This window comes from Pongo pygmaeus, chromosome 8 (genome assembly GCF_028885625.2).
Source record: "Pongo pygmaeus isolate AG05252 chromosome 8, NHGRI_mPonPyg2-v2.0_pri, whole genome shotgun sequence".
NCBI lineage: Eukaryota > Metazoa > Chordata > Mammalia > Primates > Hominidae > Pongo > Pongo pygmaeus.
In genome coordinates this window covers 98824509-98836628 of record NC_072381.2, presented here as the reverse complement: position 1 = coordinate 98836628, position 12120 = coordinate 98824509, and the positions used below count along the sequence as shown (strand labels likewise).

The following is a 12120-nucleotide window of genomic DNA, read 5'->3' as shown; positions in this document are numbered from 1 at the left end:
TAAAGACGTCTGGGCTGGAGGTATTAATATAAACTGGGACACATTGGCATGCAGATGGTCCTTTGAGCCATGGAAATGGCTGATAGAATAAGATAGAAAAGAACACCCAATCCCAGCCCCACAGAACAGCAGTGGCCTGAGAAGGCAGTCTCTGAAGAAGAGAACTGAGTGTGGGGTCATGGAGGCCAAGAGGGACTACTGGCCTTACTCTTGCCCTCTAGCCACTCCCTGTCCAGTAACCTGGGGTCAATTCAGCTGCTACTTAATTTTTGTCATGTGAGAGGGCACTACCCAATACATAATGGTTCTGCTCATACACAGAATGTTTTCAGCAGCAACAGCATGACAGCATGCTTCTTCTTCTTCGTCTTCTTCTTATTATTATTATTTGAGACGGAGTCTCCCTCTGTCACCCAGGCTGGAGTGCAATGGTGCGATCTCAACTCACTGTAACCTCCACCTCCCAGGTTCAAGTGATTCTCCTGCCTCAGCCTCCTGAGTAGCTGGGATTACAGGCGCGTGCCACCACGCCCGGCTAATTTTTGTATTTTTAGTAGAGACGGGGTTTCACTATGTTGGTCAGGCTGGTCTCAAACTCCTGACCTTACAATCCACCCACCTCGGCCTCCCAAAGTGCTGGGATTACAGGTGTGAGCCACCATGCCTGGCCGACAGCATGCTTATTGTCAGAAATTTTGCTAAATAGGATAGGATGCATAAGAACATTGCCAAGTAAAAAGCAAATCTGCACTTAGTGAGGACAACCTTTTATTTAAAAAGATTACTACAGGAGAGAAAGGGACTACTGCAGTAGGGGAAGTGTACTATTGCAATGGGGAAAATACTGAGACCTTAAGAGAGGGACTCTCTTGAACAGAGAAAAGTAACCAAGGCTAAAAACAACAGGGTGTGGGGAAAGGGAATGAAAGGGTGGCCTGATGGGATAGTAGGCCATACAATGTCTTACTCTGAGGCCAGCCTGTTCTCAGGATGGGCTGTGTGCTGGCTCAGGCTGGGAGTGGGGGTGGGCCAAAGTGCAGGGGCTTAGAGGAAGGAGAGAAATTGAACCAAAGTTTGGTTAACAAGCATTTTGTTCAATTGCTCAGTGGGGACAAGCAGTTCAGCTCATCATTTATCAGGTAAGGAATGAGAATTTGTTCGGTCTGTATCTAATTTTGCCATAGGTTAAACACAGGGCATCTGTGCATCTTATCTAAGTCATATGAGAAAGAGTCGTTCTGATGCAGAGCAGATGAGTCCCAAAATTGGGGCTTAGCAGGGGAGGGTTCTTGGCTTCACCCAGGAAAGAATTCAAGGGTAAGCTGGTGGTTTTAGACAGCAACTTTTATTGATGCGGCAGGCAGTGTACAGCAGCAGCAGAGGTACCAATGGCAGTGTGCCCAGAGTAGCAGCTCAAAGGTGAGTCTGCAGTCATATTTATATCCACTTTTAATTACATGAAAATTAAGGGGCAGATTATGCAGACATTTTTAGGAAAAGAGTGGTAGGTTCCAGGTCATCAAGTTGTAACTGAAAGGGGCTGTAACTTCAAGGTGTTGCCATGGCAATGGTAAACTGACATGGCACACAGGTGGGCGTGTCTTACAGAGAGGTGCTTCTGCTCTGTCCCTGTTTTAGCTAGTCCTCAATATGGTCCAGTGTCCAAGCACCACCTCCAGAGTTGAGTCCTACCTCCTACCTCAATTTTTTGCAGTAAGCTGTTTTCTAGAACATGCAAAAAAAAGGTTGGTGTGGGGGGATGGGAGGGGTTTACTTTACCCTTCTCTGTCTTCCAGAAGCAAAGGGCTTCAGTGAAATTCAATATTGTCAACATGCTCTGAGATGTGAATTCCATCCCTCCAGTCTGGATGACACCTTCATCTTCTCAACCAGCATTGATATTCCTGCCCAGGAACTTAAGAACTGCCCCTTGCTGTGGTCTGGGTCTCAAGGCTCTTTTCCTGGGAGCTTAAGACTTTTGACTTTTCCCTTGAAGGCGTCCGCATGCCTCCATGCCTGGCTTACCTGCAGCCTGTCTAACCCCCAAGAGATGCATCCGAGACAGCGTCATAACCTCTGCTTCCAAACAACCATCACTAAAGGCACAGTCCTGAGGGAAATGAATCATCGCCTTGGAAATTTGCAACCTATGGACTGAATTCAGCTCACAGAAGTGTTTTTTCCACAGGGTGTTTTCCTTTGATTTTTAAACTTGAATTAGATGCCCATATAAAAAATGAGGATACTGAATCTAAAAATCCAAATTTCTAACTTCTCCTGAAAAGTAGATTGCTCCAGCAGTTCTGGCCTGTGTTTCTATTGTATGTTCCTACACTGTTTAACAAAAGTTCTGACAATAAAATTTGTTATTTAAAAAGTTCTATTTATGAATACAAGTATTACTTTGAATGCTGTTACTTTTATACAGCCTAAGTGAGGAGGAGTACAAATTCCATCTTCTAATCACCACTGTTCCCTGAATCTATTCAGTCTTTTATATTTTCTGTGGGTGTTTAAGTATTTCTATTTCCTACCACCAATTGTCACTTTCAGTACTAGGACAACTAGCCAAAGAGATTTTACTTTTGGATAATTTGTTAATCAAGGCATCATTTAGAAAAATTACTTACTGTTTATTTCGAATTGCCTGACTACATAATAATGATGACATGTATCCTTAAACACATGACCTACTTCACTGTACATTTTACTTGATCATCCCAGTACACTCAGCATGGTCAACTTGGTGTTCATAAACTGTGAAATCATGTGATATGGTCAACTCCTACTTGGATCTTGCTTATACCTTATATAGAGAGAGGGGCTGTGGGGCATCACTGGTGAGTGTGGGAGGCCTGAAAGGAAGTCCTATATCTCCCTCTGCTTTGGATGCAAAGGCAGCACAATTTGGAGCCCAGAGTTAAACTGTGGTTTCAGCATTGTGAACACAAGTGTAAAGTCCTGTCTCTAAAGCATTTTCCTGCTCTCTCTTAGGATTAGGGGCTCCTCCCTAGTGCCCCCATAGCTTTCTGGGCCTATTCCTATTACTGCCCACCCCATTGTATTGTAATTACTTGTTTCTGTGTCTGTGTCCTACCTAGAGGTGAGTCTTGAAGATGGGAATGATGTCTTTCCCATGATTATAGCCTCAGGCCCAGCGAGGCCTTGAGGAATGATCCAGAGACACAGCACTCTTCAACCTTGATTATTACAGTAGATCTCCCCACTTTGCATTTTCCTAAGTGAAGCATGAAACCGTCATACCTGCAGATATTATATGACAGAAAATAACAGCATCAGTTTCCCGGTGATGTTTAGCATTCCTGGTTTCTGCCTCTCATCTCATCTGACCCGGTAAGTGTCTCCCTATCTCTTAATCACAAGGCTCCTTATCCACAACTGTCTCAGAGAGGGGTTTACCAGACATCCTGTCTCTGTTCTCATCTCCTGGGAGCAGGCCAAAAGTGACAATCAATTCATTTGGCTAATTGGTATACTGCTGTCTCTCCACTTTTGCCTCCCAATGTCCATTCCAGGCACAGGATTTGTGCAGTGCAACCTCTCTGGCAGCCTGCTCCAGGCATTTCCATAAGCAAGGGCTTGACCTTTGGCCAGCTTGCAGATCGCTATTGGGCTGCGTCTCTATTCAAGGACCGAGCTTTACCATGCAGGTGTGGAGCTACCTTCTTCCAGATCTGAGCTTATAAATATACAGAAAGTGCAGGCTGACCTTGCCAAGTGTTCAAGGTCCGGGCACTTTCAGTCCTTTGGATGCTGACTAGAGTCTTTCTCAGCATTTACAGAGCTCCCGCGGGCCTCTGTCTCAATGCCTACAGGAAATTTGTCTTTGAGTATGTAAGCACTTATGTGGCATAATTTCCAAGGCCCCAGAAAATTCCACCTATCCACTTTCTAATCTGTTCTTTCATGCCTGAAGTTGCTTAAATCACCAAAACTTCCATTTACCAAAGTTTTAAAAACCCCTAGGAGCAATTAAGTTTTTTAATGTAAACTTTTTATTGACTATAACACTCATACATAAAAGAGCACAAATTATGGTTGTGAATGAACCACTCATGTAACCAACACCAGGACCAGAAACAGAACTTTGCCATGTCCTCAGAAGCCACCCCTTCTTCCTTGTATCCCTTTGTAGTCCCTTCCCCTCCCTCACCAGGGAAACCACTATCCTAACTTGGAACAAGATAGATTACTTTTGTTTGTTTGTTTGAATTGGCATATACAATTATAAGTATTTACCCTGTACAACATCTTGTTTTGAAGTACATATACAATGTGGAATGACTAAATCTAGCTAACTAATATATACATTACCTCACATAGTTGTCGTTTTGTTTATTTGATTTTGTCTTTTATATAAATGGGATTTGTTGTATGTACTCTTTTGCATATGTAATGCTTCTTTTGCTCAGCTCAATACTTGTGAGATTCATCCATGTTGTTGCACGTAGTTGTAGTTTGTTGATTTTTATCGCTGCATAGTATTCCACTGTGCAAATAAACCACCTTTTACTTAACTATTCTAATGCTGATGGACATTTGGGTTGTTTCTGGATTTTTATATGCAAATAGAGCTCTTATGAACATTCTTGTTCAGGTCTTTCAGTGAATACGTATACACTTCTCTGTTGGAAATACATTGAGGGTGGAATTGATGAAACCTAGGATAGGCACGATCAGCATTAGTAGGTACAAGGTACTATCAAACATCTTTTCCAAGGTAGCTGTACCAATTTACACTCCCATCACCAGCATATAAGAGTCACAGTCATGCCACATCTTCTCCAACACCAGATCTGTATTTTCCATTTAGCCATTCTGATGGGTGTGTAGTGGTAGTGGTGTGCTTACTTGATATTTATCTGATAACTAGTAAAGATGAGTGCTTTGTTTTATGTGCATTGGCCATTTGGCTTTCGTCCGTGTATTTTCTGGTCAAGTCTTTTGAGAATTTTTCTATTAGGTTTCTGTCTTTTATGTAATAATTTTTTTTTTCTTTGAGATCGAATCTCACTCTGTCACCTAGGCTGGAGTGCAGTGGTGCAATCTTGGCTCACTGCAACCTCTGCCTCCCACGTTCAAGTGTTTCTCGGGCCTCAGTCTCCCAGGTAGCTGGGATTACAGGTGTGTGCCACAATGCCTGGCTAATTTTTGTATTTTTAGTAGAGACAGGGTTTCACCATGTTGGCCAGGGTGGTCTCAAACTCCTGACCTCAAATGATCCACCCACCTTGGCCTCCCAAAGTGCTGGAATTACAGGCATGAGCAACCGTGCCTCTTGGGCTGTCTTTCATGTAATGATTTTTAAAGATTTTTATATATTCTGATAATTTGTTGGATATACATATTGTAGATATTTTCTCCCACCCTATGTCTTAACTTTTCGTTTTCTTAATAAAGTATTTTAAGTGAACAGAAGTTCTTTATTTTGTTTTCCTTACGATTAGCTCCCTATGTGTCCTATTTAAGAAAATTTTTCTTGCCCTAAGGAAGTTATCATATCATGAAGATATTTTCCTATATTTTCTTTGAAATTGACTTTTGTATACAGTGTGAGGTAGAAATCAGTTTTTTTTACTGTATTATTCAATTGACTCGGGTCTATTTATTGAAAAGACTATACTTAACCCTATACCATTAATCATAGGACTATATTATATATATAGGTCTGTTTCTGGACTGTATTTGAGAAGCAGTTAATTGTTAAACTTTTTCTAATTATTTTCTCAAGTAGGATTTATTACATACTTACTATGAACTAGGCATCACATTATGCTAAGCATTTCACCTGTATCATTTCATTTTAAATTTCATCAGTCCTCTATGAGATAGGAACTATTATTATCCCCGTTTATAGATGCGAAAATCAAACAAGTTGCCCAAGTTCTCCTAGCTAGTACATAGCAGAATGCAGGTCTAGTTGACTTTAAAGTATGGTTCTTTACTGTTTCGCAGAGCAGCCTTTGTGGAGGAAAGGAACGATAACATTTTGGGGGTTGGTGGGGGAGAAGTGACGGACAGGAGTGAGGACCTATAAAAAGATGAACAGGTGAAGAATGAAGAGGTAGAGTATGCTAAAAACGACACCTGCAAGCATCACACTTTTGCTTGGAAGAGGTATTTTAATTGTTTGTGTGTTTTGTTGTAGTGTCAAATCCCCATTTGAAGCCAACTTATCATTTCCCCAAGACAATGTCATTTTTTAGTCACCCCCTCCATTTTCATCAGGGGCACCTATGTTATTTCAGTGTCTTCAGTTTTGGAGGCACCTTTCACTTCTGTATCCTTTGTGCCCTATACCCAATGACTCATATCTTTTACCACTTATTTCTTCAACTCACTCTTAAATGAAATTTTCCGTTTCCATTCCCACCACTTCCTGTTCTCTATCTATATTGCCTCCTCTTTAAAACAATAGTGAACATTTAAGTGAACATTTAGTGAACATTTAAGTCTTACCATGTGCCAGGCAGTAGCCTAAACACTTTAAATGCAACGTTTAATTGATTCTCACAAGAATACTGTGAAGTAGTTACTGTCATTATTCCCATTTTACAGAAGACGATGAAAATTTGAAGAACGTTAAGTGATGCTCAATGCCACATAGCTGGTAAATGGCAGAGCCAGGATTTATATATAAATTTGATTTCAGATATCTACCAGTCCAAACCACCACTGTATTCTTTACAATACTTCCCTAGCTCTAAACTAATCTCTGCATCCTAGCATTGAAGAATGCCCCAAATCTAGCTCTAATCTCTCTTTCTGATCTTTCTTTCACTAATCCTTTTCAAAAATTCTTCTCCAGCTCAAGTGAGCTACTCAAATTCCTCTAAGGAACCTGTGGATATTTCCACCTCTAATCCTTTACCGAAACTCCCTTGCCTTGACTGCCCCCTCCTCTCATCTCCTCTCCTCTTAAGAGCTACATTTAAGTCATAGCTTAAGTCCCACTTCCTCTACAAAGCCTTTCCTGCCTCTTACTAATCCCTCTGTCTCTATTTATCTGGTACCTTTCCTCCATAAAAAAAAGTTTCTAATTCTTTTAAGTATCACAAACCACCGTGGGCCTTGTTGAAAGGCAGTATGTATGGTGGTCAATAGCGTGAGCTTTGGGCTAGGCACTGTGGCTCACACCTGTAATCCCAGCACTTTGGAAGGCCGAGGTGGGAGTATAGCTTGAGCTTAGTAGTGTGAGACCAGCCTGAGAAACACAGTGAGACCCTGTCTCTACAAAAATTTTTTTCAAATAGCCAGGTGTGGTGGCAGCAGCCTATGGTCCAGCTACTCAGCAGGCTGAGGTGGGAAGATTGCTTGAGCCTGGGAGTTGAGGCTGCAGTGAGCCATGATTGTGCCACTGCACTCTAGCCTGGGCAACAGAGAGATAACACTCTCTCTCTACCTATCTCTATATATACATATATGTGTGTGTATATATATGTATATATTTAGTATTAGTACTCACATTGCTATAAAGAACTACCTGGGACTGGGTAATTTGTAAAGAAAAGAGGTTTAATTCACTCGCAGTTCTACAGGCTGCACAAGAAGCACGGCTGGGGAGGCTTCAGGAAATTTACAATCGTGGTGGAAGGCGAAGAGAAAGCAGACATGTCTTGCATGGCAGAAGTGGGAGAAAGAGAGCAAAGAGGGAGGTGTTACACACTTTTAAACAACCAGATTTCTTGAAAATTCTATCACAAGACAGCACTAGGGAGATGGTGCTAAACCATTAGAAACCACCCCCATGATCCAATCACCTCCCATCAGGCCCCACCTCCAACACTGGGGATTACAATTCAACATAAGATTTGGCTGGGGACACAGAGCCAAACCATATCACACACATACATATATATATATGGTGTGAGCTTTGAAGTCACTTATATTTGTGCCCCCATTTGCTTACTCATGACTCTGGAAGTGTTATAATTTTTTAAAAATCTGTTTTCTTATTGGAAAATAGGGATAATAATAGTACCTACTTCATTTGTTCAATAAATATTCTGAGTAACTATCATGTGTCTGGCACTGTGCTGAGCGCTGGGGATTCCACACTGAAAAAGAGAGGTATGCTTCCTGACATTGTGGAGCTTGCATCTCAGTGAGGGAAACAGGGCTAAATTATTGCTGTGTATGTAGCTAAGTGCAATGGAAAGTAATGTGCATATTATCAGTAATCCTATCTAGTCTGTGGGAGAGGTGCTCATGAAAGGCCTTTCCTTCACCTAAGTTGAGTTTTGAAGGATAAAGAGGAGTTAGGGAGGCAAACAGAAAGGGTTTAAGACCATTCCGGGTAGAGGAAATGGTAAATTTGAAGAGGTATGCATGTTGAAGAAACAAAGAAAGCCCAGCGTGGCTCCATAACATCAAATGTTATGGAGGTTAAGTGAGAGAGCAGATGGTTCTGGATATTTATCAGTATATAACAAACAACCTCAAAGTCTTAGTGGCTTGAAACAATTATACTTCTTCTGATTATTAGTCTGCAATCTGGGTGAGGCTCAATGAAGTTACCTCATCTCTGTTCCACTCCATGTCAGCTAAAGAAGTAGAGTGACAAACCCAGGCAGAAGCTCTAACACCTTTTGCAACTTAGCCTCAGAAGGGTCTTAGCATTACTTCTACTATAGTCACTGACATGCCCAGATTCAAAGCTGTGGCCACAGGTATTAGCTTACAATAGAGAAGTGTCAGCATCAGATCATAAAAAGAACATGGAAAATGCAATCTTCTCAAAGACACACAGTATTAATAGAATGCACATTTAGCCAGATGCAGTGGCTCATGCCTGTAATCCCAGCACTTTAGGTGGCCGAGGCGGGATCACTTGAGTCAGGAGTTCGAGACCAGCTTGGCCAACATGGTGAAACCCTGTCTCTACTAAAAATACAAAAATTAGGCAGGCATGGTGGCTCACACCTGTAGTCCCAGCTACTGGGAAGGCTGAAGCAGGAGAATGGCTTGAACCCAGGAGGTGGAGGTTGAGCTGAGATGGCACCACTATACTTCAGCCTGGGTGACGAAGTGAGACCCTGTCTCAAAAAAGAAAAGAAAAGAAAAGAAAGAATGCATATTTGTTGGGCGCGGTGGCTCACGCCTGTAATTCCAGCACTTTGGGAGACCAAGGTGGTTGGATCACCTTAGGTCAGGAGTTCGAGACCAGCCTGACCAACATGGTGAAACCCCGTCTCTACAAAAAAAATACAAAAATTAGTTGGGCGTAGTGTGTGCCTCTAGTCCCAGCTACTCCGGAGGCTGAGACAGGAGAATTGCTCGAACCCAGGAGGCGGGGGTTGGAGTGAGCCGAAATCACTCCACTACACTCCAGCCTGGGTGACAGAGTGAGACTCGGTCTTGAATAAAAAGAGAATGCACAGTCATAGTTTATATCAGAATTATTACTTGGTATTATCACCACCATCATCACCCAACTTCCCTCATCCTCACCACATACTTAATATAGTATTTTGTTGCTTTGAGTTACATAGCATTAGTGCACATTTAAATTTTCATATCCATTGAAATAACATATTTTATAAATTAGGAACAACAGGTTCATCCATGTACTAGACACTTGGTATACGATAGAATATATTGTTGTAGTTATTCCATACATTGTCTTTCTTACTAGTCAACCTTCAAGGATAAGGAGTTGCTGTTACATACCTGTAACCCTGATGTCTAGGGCAGTGTCCTGCCCAGAGTAGGCACTTAATAAATGTTTGTGTTTTTTATCGTTGTTGAGCTATAATTGTTAACTCGAGATTTCCTAAGCAGGTAGGTTTTCTATCCTGTATTATTTCTGGTTCAGATCATGCAATCTATGCCTAATATATATTTTCTATTTACTCTTTTTCAGTAACTGCTGTCTCAAAGTAAAAAATGGAAATCTTTGCCTGAATGGACTGGTAGCAACAGATCTGAAATTCTTAGAAATGTTGGAACCAGAAGCTACTTCCCACACAATCCATGAAGTGGGGGAGAGAGAGAGAGAAAAGAGAGAAAGAGAGAGAGCGAGAAACTGGGTCTTACAGAGAGACAGAGACAATACTACCCAGTTCTCGACCCTCACCAGGTTTGTGGCTTTAGGTTCTGTGCCTCTCTTCCTCATGTGTAAAATGAGGCTAATAACACAGCAGCACAGGGTTGTTGGAAGAGTAAAACGAAGTAACAAACAAGAAGATGCTAGGGATGGTAGAAAAATGCTAATACATGTCAAATACGGATAGAAAGAAAATTGGATATGAGGTATAGATCTGTTTAGTTTTATTAACAATAAAATAATTATATATTTAATATATTTACCAAAAAAGAAACTGCTTGACAAAGTAATTCCATATACTATACCGTCGAATTGTAAGGCTTCCTGTTGCTTTCACTTTTTTTAGTAAAAGTTTTTATTGAAGTATAATCTGATTACATTTTGGAATAAGTTAATTTACAATAATTTAATTTATCTTATAGCCTTTTAAGATCACATTCACTGCAATGGGTAAAGCAGAATGTATCTATAATTTATTGTCAGGGTTAGAGACTTGAACTGATAAGGATATCGTTATCTACTGTTTAGGGCAAAAGATGTAAAATGAGTGTGCATTAAGTGCCAAGGTTTTCTCTAAAAAGGGCCCACTGTAAACACCAGAAGCGTGCCAGTTCAATTCAACAAATATTTAATTAGCACTTGTGATTTCCAAGGCACCGTTTTGGGTACTGCGAAGGAAGCAAAAATGAATAGCTGCTAATGCCAGCGAGAGACAAGACATGAACCAAGCAACTAGACTGGAAAGAGTGGGGCGTCGTGATGTAGAAAAGGCAAAGCACAGGAAGAACCTAGTGGCGCTTAAAATAATCCAACTTTTCCTGCCTTTTTTCTTCTTCTTTTTAAGATTCTATTTTGGATCCCTTTTCGCATGTGCCAGGTCGCTTGTCGGCAGAGAATCCTCAACCCTGAGAAATCTCTCCTCCCTATTCTTTCTTTCCTCACAAATTCGATGAGCTCTTCTGCCATCAGCACTGCTTTTGGAATGGTATCTATTGTGTGGGTGGCGAAACGATGGAAAGATATTTTTGTTCTAATTATGAGAACTGTTTTACTGGGGGAAGGAGGGAGAGGCTGATCTGAAGCGCTGATGATGTGCTCTGCGAGGATCCTCCGAGGTGGCGTTACTAAGGTTACTAGAGAGAGAACGGCAGGTGATAGGCAGGGTAAAACAAAATATATTTTCAAATAAGAGGCGTGGGCTAAGCAGCAAGCAGTGCCAGCAGTACTAGATGCCGGATTCCCTAGAGGGGAAAGGAAGGAGGCCCAGGGAAAAACTGGGAGCCGCGACTTGGCGAAAGCTGGAAGCCTCTTCGTCCCTTTCCGGGCCGTTTCTCCCCCTGCCCTTGTTTCCCGGAGCTGCTCTGGCTGTAGCACAAGATCGGCGCACTCGGGGGACGGTGCCATTTAGATGTAACACGTGGCCGTGTCGGACCGGAAGTGGTGCCCAGTCGCGACCCGTAGGGAGAGGCGGGTTGCAGGCGACGGCGGCGGCGGCGGCGGCGGCGGCGGCGGTGGTGGTGGTGGCGAGGCTGCGCGGCCGGGCGCACGGGACCTGTCCTGCAGCGGCTCTCTCAGGCCGTGGGTCATCGCTGCAGCTGCCGGGAAAGAAGGAAACGACGACTCCGGGGGCGAACTTGGCAGGGAGGAAGGGAAAGGGTGTGTGAGGAGGGCTGTGGGTATATTTGGCGTCAGGGAGAAGGACCTCAAAACTTGTTTTTCATATAGTACTAGTTGATCGTCGGGTTTTGTTTTGTTTTGGTTTGGTTTTTTTTTGGATGACAGATTCTGGAGACACCTGGCATCTCCGTTTTTGAGTTTCTCCCTATGTTGTCAGTTGATTCGTAGCCTGAAGTGAGTGAGAGCTTTTTAGTTCAACCAGTGAGTTAAGATAGGTATGGGTTGGATGGAGCGGCCAGCGAATAAAGAAATGGGAGAGTGGGAGCAAGAGTAGGAAGTGGTGTCCTGGGGCGAGGGACAAGATGATGATGATGATAGTTAACATTTACTGGGTTTCACTATACAAGACACCGTTAAAACCCTTTAGATGAGGCAAC

At 42.4% G+C, this 12120-nt stretch overlaps 1 protein-coding gene across 8 annotated transcripts in view; it reads left to right on the top strand.

Annotated features, from left to right (window-relative positions):
* The first annotated feature begins 11499 nt into the window (after nt 1–11499).
* Nucleotides 11500–12120, top strand: part of LOC129006222 (protein FRA10AC1) — a 33917-nt gene continuing 33296 nt past the window's right edge. For 4 of the 8 annotated variants that reach the window (XM_063669993.1, XM_063669991.1, XM_054435687.2 and 1 more), the window contains exon 1: nt 11540–11722. The gene's annotated coding sequence lies outside the window, so the exon portion shown is untranslated. Of the gene's footprint in view, nt 11918–12120 lie in introns of all 8 variants that reach the window. The other 4 variants (XM_054435685.2, XM_063669990.1, XM_054435684.2 and 1 more) reach the window with 4 other exon arrangements.